The sequence below is a fragment of the Cebus imitator genome, unplaced genomic scaffold (genome assembly GCF_001604975.1).
Source record: "Cebus imitator isolate Cc_AM_T3 unplaced genomic scaffold, Cebus_imitator-1.0 Scaffold330, whole genome shotgun sequence".
NCBI classification, from domain to species: Eukaryota; Metazoa; Chordata; class Mammalia; order Primates; family Cebidae; genus Cebus; species Cebus imitator.
The window spans coordinates 2,543,363-2,556,429 of record NW_016107645.1 but is presented as its reverse complement, the minus strand read 5'-3'; the positions used below and the strand labels follow the sequence as shown (position 1 = coordinate 2,556,429).

Sequence of the window (13,067 nt, the reverse complement as noted above, 5' to 3'; positions counted from 1 at the left end):
TTCGCTGAAGTTGACAGGTATGGGAGAGGTCTTTACCATACTGGTGAATTACATAAGGACAAATTTATTTGCTTTGATTTTTAAAGACATCCAAGGGGAAAAGGGAAGTAAATGTTTGGATACCTGTTACAGTTCTGACTCTCAATGTGGTTTCTGACTTCAGCATCCTGTCTTTGTTGACTATACCTCCACGTTTCAGTGCTCCTCCAAGGGGGCTGTTGGGCTCCTGGAGTTATCTGTCCATCAAAGCCAGAAGCCAACTCTTGGGGGCTCTAGGAGATGTCTGTATCTACGTCCTACCTAACAGATGATTCTCTCATTCTACCACGGGTAGTTATATTAATACAGCAGATACCTTGGACAGCAAAGTACTACCCACCTTAGCTCTATGATGCTTGGGCCTGACTTTTTGAGGCTGTGTATCTCTCTAGATGGGACTGGGTTCATAAGACTTAGTGTCTGTTGGTGATGTACAGGCTGCAAAGCACAGCACAGCATAGGGAGGGCACTACATCCATTGGATGGCCATTCAGCTCTTCTTCCCCTACCCTTCCAGCTCTGCAACCCACTTGCACCTATTGATACATTTTATCTATTGTCTTTTAAAATTTGTATTGAGGTAAAATTGTTGTACAATAAACTGCATCCATTTAGAGTACACAGTTTAATGACGCATTTTATGACAAATGTATATATCCATGAAACCACCAAGATAATCAATATATAGAACATTTACATCATCCCCAAATTTCCCCATGCCACTTTGCGGCCCATCCTTTCCTCCCCATCTCTCTAGTCACAGACAACCGCTATTCTGCTTTGTGTCTTTATAGGTTAGGGAGCATTTTCTAAAAATTTGCATAAATGAAATCATCCAGCAGGCACTCTGTTGGATCTGACTTCTTTCAATTAAGATAATAATTTTGAGATTAAGCCTACCATTTTTTACTTACCCCTTTTGTGTCTTATTCCTTCATTCTCCCTTTTTTCTTGTCTTTGAATTACTTAAATGTTTTTGAATTTTTTTTTTTTCCTTTGTGGGATCCCTAGAAATTAGGCTATACATTTAGGCCATTTATCAATTTATTGCCTTTCAATTCCAGATACACACTTTTTTCTCCTTTGCCAACTGGTGCAATCTTATGCTCTGCCAATAGAGGGCACAAGAGGGCTGCAAGTCTGTCAGGAAAAAAAAAAAAAAAAGCTGTTTCTGGTTCTTGGGTTCTTTTTTCTCCTATAGCATGACTGCCAGCATACCAGTATGCAGAAGGTCCGGGAGTCCTCACTCTCCAGAGCATTTTGACTGCTACCCAGGAAGCCTCTGCCTGTTGACTAGCCCAGGCCCACCAGCACCCCAGCAGGGCATGCCTTCTGGGCCAGCTGCAGCTGGCTTGCACCCTCTGGTAAGTTTCTGTGCTATCCTGTGGGCTGCTCCTGCAGACCAGCCTTATTCCACACAGCCTGGAAAATTTCTTTGCCTCTGTAGGCCTGTGTGCTGCTGTGGGTTGCTATGGCCTCTTTAAAGAGGCATTAATCTCAGCCTTGGAGGGAAAAAGTGTCTGCCAAATTCTTAGTTCCTCCCTTGTGTCACTTCTTTCAGCCCTAGAGGTACAGGTTGAATATCTCTTATCCAGAATTCTTGGGAGCCGAAGTGTTTTTGATTTTTGATTTTTAAAAAAAATTTGGAATATTTACATATACATAATGTGCGATCTTGGGGATGGGTCCCAAATCTAAACACAAAATTTATGTTTTATATGCATCTTATACAGGTAGCCCAAAGACAATTTCATATGGTATTTTGAAAAAAATATGCTTTAAGTTCTGGGATACATGTTGAGAATATGCAGTTTTGTTACATAGGTATACATATGCCATGGTGGTTTGCTGCACCCATCAACCTGTCATCTACATTAGGTATTTCTCCTAATGGTATTCCTCCCCTGCCCCCAACCCCATGACAGGCCCCAGTGTGTCATGTTACCCTGCCTGTGTCCATGTGTTCTCATTGTTCAACTCTCGCTTATGAGTGAGAACATACAGTGTTTGGTTTTCTTTTCCTGTGTTAGTTTGCTGAGAATGATGGTTTCCAGCTTCATCCATGTCCCTGCAAAGGACATGAATGCATCCTTTTTTATGGCTGCATAGTATTCCATGGTGTATATGTGCCACATTTTCTTTATCTAGTCTATCAGCAATGGACATTTGGGTTGGTTCCTCTTTGCTATTGTGAACAGTGCTGAAATAAACATATGTGTACATGTGTCTTTATAGTAGAATGATTTACAATCTTTTGGGTATATACCCAGTAATGAGATTGCTGGGTCAAATGGGATTTCTGGTTATAGATCCTTGAGGAATTGCCAAACTGTCTTCCACAATGGTTGAACTAATTTACACACCCACCAATAGTGTAAAAGCATTCTAATTTATCCACATTCTCTCCAGCACCTGTTTCCTGACTTTTTAATGATCACCATTCTAACAGGCATGAGATGGTATCTCTTTGTAGTTTTGATTTGAATTTCTCTACTGATGAGTGATGATGAGTGCTTTTTCATATGTTTGCTGGCCACATAAATGTCTTCTTTTGAGAAGAGTCTGTTCATATTTTTTGCTCACTTTTTGATGGGGTTTGTTTTTTTCTTGTAAATTTGTTTAAGATCCTGTAGATTCTGGATATTAGCCCTTTGGCAGATAGATTGCAAAAAATTCCTCCCATTCTGTAGTTTGTCCCTTCCCTGTAGTGATAGATTCCCTTTACTGTGCAAAAGATCTTTATTTTAATTAGGTCCCATTTGTCAGTTTTGACTTTTATTGCCAATGCGTTTGGTGTTTTAGTCATGAAGTCTTTGCCTATACCTATGTCCTGAATGGTATTGCCTAGGTTTTCTTCTAGAGTTTTCGTGGTTTTAGGTCTTACATTTAAGTCTTTAATCCATCTTGAATTAATTTTTGTATAAGATGTAAGGAAGGAGTCCAGTTTCAGTTTTCTGCACATGGCTAGCCAGTTCTCCCAATGCCATTTATTAAATAGGGAATCCTTTCCCCATTGTTTGTTTTTGTTAGGTTTGTCAAAGATCAGATGGTTGTAGATGTGTGGCATTATTTCTGAAGCCTCTGTTCAGTTCCATTGGTCTATATCTCTGTTTTGGTAACAGTACCATGCTGTTTTGGTTACTATAGCCATGTAGTATAGTTTAAACCCAGGTAGGTTGATGCCTCCAGGTTTGTTCTTTTTGCTTAGGATTGCCTTTGCTATATGGGCTCTTTTTTTTTGGTTCCATGTGAAATTTATAGTAGTTTTTTCTAATTCTGTTAAGAAAGTTAATGGTAGCTTGATGGGAATAGCCCCAATCTGTAAATTACTTTGAGTAGTATTGCCATTTTCATGATATTGATTTTTCTTATCCATGAACATGAACTGTTTTTTCATTTGTCTGTGTCCTCTCTTATTTCCCTGAGTAGTGGTTTGTAGTTCTCCTTGAAGAGGTCCTTCACATCTGTTGTAAGTTTTATTCCTAGGTATTATTCTCTTTGTAGGAATTGTGAATGGGAGTTCAGTCATGATTGTCTATTATTGGTGTATAGGAATGCCTGTGATTTTTGCACACTGAGTTTGTATCCTATGACTTTGCTGAAGTTGCTTATCAGCTTAAGTAGATTTTGGGCTGAGCTGATAGGGTTTTCTAAATATAAAATCACGTTATCTGCAAACAGAGACAATTGGACTTCCTCTCTTCCTATTTGAATACCCTTTATTTCTTTTTGCCCTGGCCAGAACTTCCAATACTATTTTGAATAGGAGTGGTGAGAAAGGTCGTCCTTATCTTGTGCCAGTTTTCAAAGAGAATGCTTCCAGCTTTTGCCCATTCAGTATGATGTTGGCTGTGGGTTTATTAGAAATAGTTAATTGAGAGTTTTTAGCATGAAGGTTGTCAAATTTTGTCACAGGCCTTTTCTGCATCTGTTGAGATAATCGTGCTTTTTGTCATTGGTTCTGTTTGTGATGAATTATGTTTATTGATTTGCATATGTTGAACCAGTCTTGCATCCAAGGGATGAAGCAGACTTGATCATGGTGGATAAGCTTTTTGATGTGCTGCTGAATTTGGTTTGCCAGTCTTTTACTGTGGATTTTCACATTGATGTTCATCAGGGATATTGGCCTGAAATTTTCATTTTTTGTTGTGTCTCTGCCAGGTTTTGGTATCAGGATGATGCTAGCCTTATAAAATGAGTTAGGGAGGAGTTCCTTTTTTTCTATTGTTTGGAATAGTTTCAGAAGGAATGGTACCAGCTCCTCTTTGTACCTCTGGTAGAATTTGACTGTGAATCTATCTGGTCCTGGGCTTTTCTTGGTTGGTAGGCTATTAATTACTGCCTCAATTTCAGAACTTGTTATTGGCCCATTCAGGGATTCGACTTCTTCCTGGTTGAGTCTTGAGAAGCATGTATGTGTCCAGAAATTTATCCATTTCTTCTAGATTTTCAAGTTTATTTTCTAGAGGTGTTTATTGTTTTCTCTGATGGTAGTTTGTATTTCTGTGGGATCAGTGGTGAAATCTCCTTTATCATTTTTTAATTAGGTCTATTTGATTCTTCCCTCTTTTCTTCTTTATTAGTCTGGCTAGTGGTCTATTTATTTTGTTAATCTTTTCAAAAAAGCAGCTCTTGGATTCATTGATTTTTTAAAGGGTTTTTTGTGTCTCTATCTCCTTCAGTTCTGCTCTGATCTTAGTTATTTCTTGTCTTCTGCTAACTTTTGAATTTGTTTGCTCTTGCTTCTCTAGTTCCTTTAAATGTGATGTTAGGGTGTTGATTTTAGATTTTTCCCACTTTCTCCTGTGGGCATTTAGTCCTATAAATTTCCCTCTAAACATTGCTTTAGCTGTGTCCCAGAGATTCTGGTATGTTGTGTCCTTGTTCTCATTGGTTTCAAATAACTTATTTATTTCTGCCTTAATTTTGTTATTTACCCAGTAGTCATTCAGGAGTGAGTTGTTCAATTTCCATGTAGTTGTGCAGTTTTGAGTTAGTTTCCTAATCTTGAGTTCTAATTTGATTGCACTGTGGTCTGAGAGACTGTTATGATTTCTGTTCTTTTGCATTTGCAGAGGAGAGTTTTACTTCCAGTTATGTGGTTAATTTTTGAATAAGTGTGATGTGCTGCTGAGAAAAATGTATATTTTGTTGATTTGGGGTGGAGAGTTCTGTAGATGTCTATTAGGTCTGATTGGCCCACAGCTGAGTTCAAGTCCTGAATATCCTTGTTAACTTTCTGTCTCATTGATCTGTCTAATATTGACAGTGGGGTGTTAAAGTCTCCCACTATTTTTGTATGGGAGCCTAAGTCTTTTTGAAGGTCTCTGAGAACTTCTTTACAAATCTGAGTGCTCCTGTACTGGATGCATACCTATTTAGGATAGTTAGCTTCTCTTGTTGCATTGATCCATTTACCATTATGTAATACCCTTCTTTGTCTTTTTTGATCTTTGTTGGTTTAAATTCTGTTTTATCAGAGACTAGGATTGCAAGCCCTGCTTTTTTTCTGTTTTCCATTTGCTTGGTAGATTTTCCTCCATCCCTTTATTTTGAGTGTGTGTCTTTGCATGTGAGATGGGTCTCCTGAATACAGCATAGCGATGGGTCTTGACTCTTTATCCAATTTGCCAGTCTGTGTCTTTTAATTGGGGCATTTAGGCCATTTACATTTAAGGTTAATACTGTTATTTGTGAATTTGATCCTGGCATTATGATGCTAGCTGGTTATTTTGCCCATTAGTTGATGCAGTTTCTTCAAAGTGTCAATGGTCTTTACGATTTGGTATATTTTTGCAGTGGCTGGTACTGGTTTTTCCTCTCTGTATTTAGTGCTTCCTTAAGGAGCTCTTGTAAGGCAGACCTGGTGGTGACAAAATCTTTCAGCATTTGCTTGTCTGTAAAGGATTTTATTTCTGTTCAATTATGAAGCTTAGTTTGGCTGGATATGAAATTCTGGGTTGAAAATTCTTCTTTAAGATTGTTGAATATTGGTCCTCACTTTCTTATGGCTTATAGGGTTTCTGCAGAGAGATCCACTGTGTCTGGTGGGCTTCCCTTTGTGAGTAACCCAATCTTTCTCTCTGGCTTTCCTTAACATTTTTCCTTCATTTCAACCTTGGTGAATTTAACGATAATGTGTCTTAGGTTGCTCTTCTTGAGTAATATCTTTGTGGTGTTCTCTGTATTTCCTGAATTTGAATGTTGGCCTGTCTTCCTGGGTTGGGGAAGTTATTCTGGATAATATCCTGAAGAGTGTTTTCCAACTTGTTTCCATTCTCCTTGTCACTTTCAGGTACACCAATCAAACATAGATTTGGTGTTTTTACATATTTCTTGGAGGCTTTGTTCATTCCTTTTCATTCTGTTGTCTCATCTTGTCTTCACATTTTATTTCATCAAGTTGATCTTCAATATCTGATATCCTTTCTTCTACTTGATTAATTTGGCTATTGATATTTGTGTATGCTTCATGAAGTTCTCATGCTGTGCTTTTCAGTTCCATCAGGCCATTTATGTTCTTTTCTAAATGGTTATTCTAGTTAGCAATTCCTCTAACCTTTTGTCAAGGTTCTTAGCTTTTTCTTGCATTGGGTTAGAACATGCTCCTTTAGCTCAGAGGAGTTTGTTACTACCCACCTTCTGAAGCCTACTTCTGTCAATTTGTCAGACTCATTCTCCATCCAGTTTTATTCCATTGCTGGTGATCCTTTGGAGGAGAAGAGGTGTTCTGATTTTAGGAATTTTCAGCTTTTTTGTGCTGGTTTTTCCTTATTTTCATGGATTTGTCTACTTTTTGTTTTTGATATTGGTGACCTTTGTATGGGGTTTCTGTGTGGATGTGCTTTTTGTTGATGTTGATGCTATTTTTTTCTGTTTGTTAGTTTTCCTTCTAACAGTCAGGCCCCTCTGCTGTAGGTCTGCTATAGTTTGCTTGAGGTCCACTCCAGACCCTGTTTGCCTGGCTATCACCAGTGAAGGCTGCAGAACAGCAAAGATAGTTCCTGTTCCTTCCTTTGGAAGGTCCAGCCCAGAGGGGCACACACCAGATGCCACCTGGAGCCCTCCTGTATAAGGTATCTATTGACCTCTGCTGGGAGGTGTCTTCCCGTCAGGAGGCACAGGGATCAGGGACCTGCTTGAGAAGGCAGTCTGTCGCTTAGCAGAGCTTGAGCGCTGTGCTGGGAGATCTGCTGCTCTCTTTAGAGCTGGTAGGCAGGAATGTTCAAGTCTGCTGAAGCTGTGCCCACAGCTGCCCCTTCCTCCAGGTGCTCTGTCCCAGGGAGATGAGAGTTTTATCTATAAAACCCTGCTGGGGTTACTGACTTTCTTTCAGAGATGCCCTGATCAGAGAGGAGGAATCTAGAGAGGCAGTCTGTCTACAGTGGCTTTGCCAAGCTATGGTGGGTTCCATCCAGTTTGAACTTCCAGGGGTCTTTGCTTACTCTCTGAAGGGAAAACTGCCTACTTAAGCCCAAGTAATGGTGAATACCCCTCCCCCCACCAAGCTTGAACGTCTTAGGTCCACTTCAGACTGCTGTGCTGGCAGGGAGAATTTCAAGCCAGTGGATCTTAGCTTGCTGGGCTCCATAGGGGTGGAATCTGCTGAGTTAAACCACTTCGCTCCCTGGCTTCAGCCCCCTTTCTAGGGGAGTGAACAGTTCTGTCTTGCTGGCTTTCCAGGCATCACTGGGGGATGAAAAAAAAAAAACTCCTGCAGCTAGCTCAGTGTCTGCCCAAATGGCCACCCCGTTTTGTGCTTGAAACCCAGGGCCCTGTTGGTGTAGAAACCTGAGGGAATCTCCTGGTCTGCTGATTATGAAGACCATGGGAAAAGTGTAATACCTGGGCTAGAGTGCACCGTTCCTCACAACACAGACCCTCATGGCTTTCCTTGGCTAGGGGAGGAAGTTCCTTGATCCCTTGCACTTTCTGGGTGAGGTGACGCCCCCACCCTGCTTTGGCTTGCCCTCCATGGGCTGCACACACTGTCTAACCAGTCCCAATGAGATGAGCCAGGTACCTCAGTTGGAAATGCAGTAATCACCCACCTTCTGCATTTATCTTGCTAGGAGCTGCAGACCGGAGCTGTTCCTATTTGACCATCTTGCCAGCCGCCTCCTCATATGGTATTTTAAATATTTTTTGCATGAAACAAAGCTTTGACTACAACTCATTACATGAAATCATGCTTGGAATTTTCCACTTTTGGCATTAGGTCAATGCTCAAAAATTTTTGGATTTTGGAGCCTTTCGAATTTTGAGTTTTGAATTAAGGATGCTCAAACTGCTTTCTGTATTTGCCATTTCTTAAAGTCTACCTTTATCCCTTTAACACATTTTCTATTAAATTTTCTGTGATCTGATAACTAGTAGAGTTGCCATCTCAGCTCACCAGCTCACTACACTCTCCAGCTCCTGGGTTCAGGTGATTTTTGTGCCTCAGCCTCCAGAGTAGCTGAGACTACAGGCCCATGTCACCACGCCCAGCTAATTTTTTTTTTTTTTTTTTTTTTTGGTAGAGACAGGGTTTTACAGTGTTGCCTAGCCTGGTCTTGAACTCTTGAGCTCAAGTGATCTGCCCGCCTCAGCCTCCCAAAGTACTGGGATTACAGGCGGGAGCCACCATGCCCGGCCTCTTGTCTAAATTTTGACTGAAGAAATATCCTTAGCTACTCAGAGTTGTAGGATTTGCTACAGAAAGTAAAATGCTGCAACCATTGGGGTCCATTTGCCAGCCTCCATTCTTTATACAGTAATTGTCACATGTATCACTTCTATCTGCGTTACACACTCAGCAAGGGAATGTTATATCTGCTTCACTGAAATAACAACAATCTTCATTCCCCTGGTGTCATTTCTTGTGGGACCGAAGAACTAACTTTAGCATTTCTTTTATTTTTTTTTCTTCTTTTTTTCTCAGGAGATTCTTAGGAGAGTTTTATTCAGTCACTGATCCAGTATTTACAGGGGCTAGAGGGGTCAGGCTGTGCTCTGCCCAGAGGCAGCTGTCACACTTGCCAGCACCCCCACTCACTTACTATGTACAGATAAGGGGGCTGCTTGGAACACCTTCAAAGCCATCTGGCAGAGGCCATGGGGCTGTGTTGGGGCCTGGGCTCCAGAGGCAGTGCTGGGCCCATTACCCCTTGGCATCAGGCCCTCTGGAACACAGGGCTCCAACTGGTTGTCTTGATTCTGCTGCCCCCCCACCCTGAGTGCCTTGCAGAGGCTGAGGAAGCTGGAGTAGCAGGGAGAGCTGAGTGGTGCCAGCTTCCTACAAGCAGCCCTGTCTCTGCTACGCCTCAGAGGAAGGAGACATGGTAATACTGAGGGGCTGGGCAGAGTCTCTTCTGAGCTCCAAGCTCCAGAGACAGAGACCTGGAGTCCAAGTTAGGCCCATAGCTAGGGCCACAACACTGAAGGCAAAAAGCCCCAGAACCTTGCTGTGGAGAGCAATCTCGAGCAATCTTCCTAGCTAGAACAAGGAAGACAGTTCACAGTGTGCTGAACAGTTCCCACATGCCCCGCTCAGGCCACGGGATCCCAGCAGGCTGCTCGCCCAACCCCCACTGGGACACCCCACTCCCAACCCAGCCCAGTGCTGGATCCCTGAGTTTTTGGCACTCTCCTAAGAGGAATGAAGAGGGTAGGCCTGGCTTCCTTACAACAGGGACAGGCTGGTGGCTGGGGCTAGAGCAGCAGGGCCCAGTGCCCACCCAGGCCCCCAGCTGGGACCCTGTAGTTGTGACCCTGGCATGATACAAGGACCTGGGCCAACCAGGGCAGCTGTTAGGAAAGAAAGCACAGTTAGGAAGGAACCTATGTCAACGTGGTGGCAAGATGGGTTGGAGTCCAGAAAAATAGATGTCTCTGACAGGTAAAATATATATTCTGCTGCCCAGGCAGAAGGGCCAGGTCCTGCTGCTCCACAGTCGGCTGGGGAAGAAGCTACAGTACCGGGTTGTGCCCCAACTCCAGATGCTGCCTCCTGAGCACTAAGGGGCTGATCTGCTCTGTGCCAGGCCTCAGGGCACAATGCAGGGAATATGGCCAGGTTCCTCCCATTCCCAGGGCCTGGGCTCTCTGGTTGGGACTATTCAGTAATACTGGGAAAGGAGGAAGTGGGGCAGGGAAGGACCCTGGTGAGGGCCACGCGGTAAGAGTGGGCTGCAGAGGCAGGGCCAGCAGTCCTCACTGGCGCTTGGCCTTGCAGGGGTGAGAGCGTTTCTGCCGGTCAGGCTTCTGCTGCTTGTGGAATGCTGACCCCTTGGCGCCACCGCACGGAGATATTCTGCTCCACTAGGTCGGCCAGCATGCCTTCCTGAACCAGCATGGAGATGAAGGTACAGATGGACTCATCGTAGTTGTGGGTCTTTCTCTGGTCATCAATCTTGAACTTCCTTGAGGCATGCCTCATAGTTTGCAATCTCAGCCTCCACACACTTCAGCAGTGGCAGCAGCTCCTTGGGTGAGTACTTCTTGCCACTCAAGGGCTTGCCAGTCCTCACCAGTCCCATCTTCTCTCTGCTATCTGTGGCTTCCATGACCTCCTTCTCCACTGGGCTGCTGGACCCCTGGCTGCCTTGGATCGGTCTGATGGAGGGTGACGAACCCTTCCCAACCTCTGTCAGCACCAGGGGACTCAGCACCCCACCCTCAGCCGGGTGCAGCAGGCCTGTGCTGATGACAGGACCCAGATCACGGACAGCACTGTTGCAGCGGATGTAGTCAATACGCAGCAGGCTGTCATCTTCTCCAAAAAGCACCTTCGAGATGTGGGAGGTGACAGGGCTAGAGGGCCGTGTCGGGTTGGCTGAGTGAATGGGCGAGCGCTGTGGCAAGTTGAAAGCACTGCCGATCTGGAGGCCGTATCTGTACTCTTGTTGCTGGGGGTGAGCGGGGGCTGCGAGTGTGTGGGCACTGCCACCGCTGGACTCCCAGCCCCGCTGCTAGTCTTGATGGACAGAGGAATTCAGTGGTCCTTCTGGGACTCCTTGAGCTTCTCAGCTGACAGCTGCCCATCAGCAGAACCACCCAATGCCCATGGCTTCCCTGTTCCCTTCTGCTTATACCTAATGGCAGAGTTGGTGTTCTGCATGTCATCCTCCCCATCACCCTCATAGTCGTCCTCATCATCTGAGTATTGCTAGGGTGGGTGGACTGGAGCTCGGCTGCAGCCCACACCTGCCACCAGGTCTTCTTCCTCCTGCATGGGGGACTTGGCATAGTGTGATTGTCTAGAAAGGCTGGTAGTTGCTGGACAGTGGGAATGGGGTTGGGGAGAACCCCATTGAGGCTGCTGCCTGGAGCCTCCACCACCAGCTTGGGTTTGCTGGGAGGGCTGTGGGTTGGGGCTTGTGTGCATGAACCAGCTGTCTCCTCTGCATTATCTGTGTGGGTGCCCTCAGAGGCTGCAGGGGCCCTGTTTGCCTCCAGCACCTGCGGGGACTTGTTGCTGGCTGGCTTGGACTCCTCAGGCAGCTATGACTCTTGAGACTTGTGGATCTGAATCAGCTCTGGCTGTGTTACTCTTATCAGCTGCTGCAGAGCCTCTAGTACTGTCTGACGGTTCACTTTCAGCACGTGCACACTGGCCTCATACTTGATCCTGCAGTCAAGCACCACTGCCATCAGGGTGAAGCGGATGTTGTGGTAGGGCTCTCCTGCAGTGGCAAGGCCGATATGCTCTATGGTAACCCGCCAGGCCTTGTCTGTGCATTCCTCATCCTCTCCTCAGGGCCCATGGTCAATGGGGTAGCAGCTCATCCAACTCAGAGAGCCAGCCTGTGATAGGCACATAGCTGATGAAGTGGAATGCCTCCATGGTCCGCACTGCACTAAGGCCATTCTGCTTTTCAGGGAGGTGGCACGGCTCGGGCATGGCATGGCTGTTATGTGCCTTGGCCAACTCTGGGGCATTGCCAGTCGCATATCCTTTGCTCTCAGGGCTGAAGCCTTTGGTGAAGTCCTTCATGCGACTCAGGGTAGGTCCCAGGTCCACGTTGCTGCAGTTCAGGAACATACTCAGCAAGGCATGAGTGGCACAAGAGTTGGGTATCAGCTGGTGGGCAAAGAACATGTTATTCACAATATTGTCATCAATCATGGATGTATCATCCACGAAGGTAGAGACCTTTCCCCGTGACCGGTGCTCTTTGATCCATTTGAACAGGAAGATAAATCCATATACGGGGCCCTGGCATTTGCTCTGAAGGTCATAGATCTCCACTTGCACCCATTTGACACCGAAATCTTCCACCAGCAGGGTGAAGAGGCCCGGGTCGCTTTTCAGCTCCAGCCAGCCCTTATTCATCTTCCTGCAGGGTGGCCCCTCAGTGCCATGCCCAGGTCCTCCCGCCCCACTGCAGCCCCCACCGGGAGTCCCCACTGCCCCCGGGGCCCCTCAGCACCCCACACAGACAACAGGCCCAGCCAGCATTTCTTTTAGTGTAGGTATGTTTTTCAGATTCTCTTAGTTTCATGCTATCCATACCCATCTTCTTGCCACTTTCATTCTTCAGGGGTATTTTCACTGGATATAGAGCTCTGGGTTGATGTGGTCTATCATCCATGATTTCTTTTCTTTTCTTTCCTTTTTTTCCTTTTTTTGAGACAGAGTCTTGTTCTGCTGCCCAGGCTGGAGTGCAGTGGCACTATCTCAGCTGACTGCAACATCTACGTCCCAAGTTCAAATGATTCTTGTGCCTCAGCCTCCCGAGTAGCTGGGATTACAGGCACATGCCACCATGCCCGGCGAATTTTTGTATTTTCAGTAGAGATGTGGTTTCACCATGTTGGCCAGGCTGGTCTTGAACTCCTGATCTCAAGCAATCCGCCTGCCTTGGCCTCCAAAAGTGCCAGGATTATAGGTGCGAGACACCGTGCCCGGCCTCTCCATGATTTCTGATACATTTGCTGGCATTTGAATCCTTTTTTTTTTTTCCAAACTCTTTATATGATATGTTGTGTTTTTCTTGCTGCTACTGTCAAGACTTTATTTTTAATGCTTCCTCTCTCTCTTT

General features: G+C 45.0%; 1 pseudogene across 1 annotated transcript; it reads right to left on the bottom strand.

Annotated features, from left to right (window-relative positions):
• Positions 1–10,236: 10,236 nt before the first annotated feature.
• Positions 10,237–12,473, bottom strand: LOC108286859 (annotated as a pseudogene). The gene has a single exon (XR_001818112.2). The product of XR_001818112.2 is annotated as a ubiquitin carboxyl-terminal hydrolase BAP1-like (transcript).
• Positions 12,474–13,067: the final 594 nt, after the last annotated feature.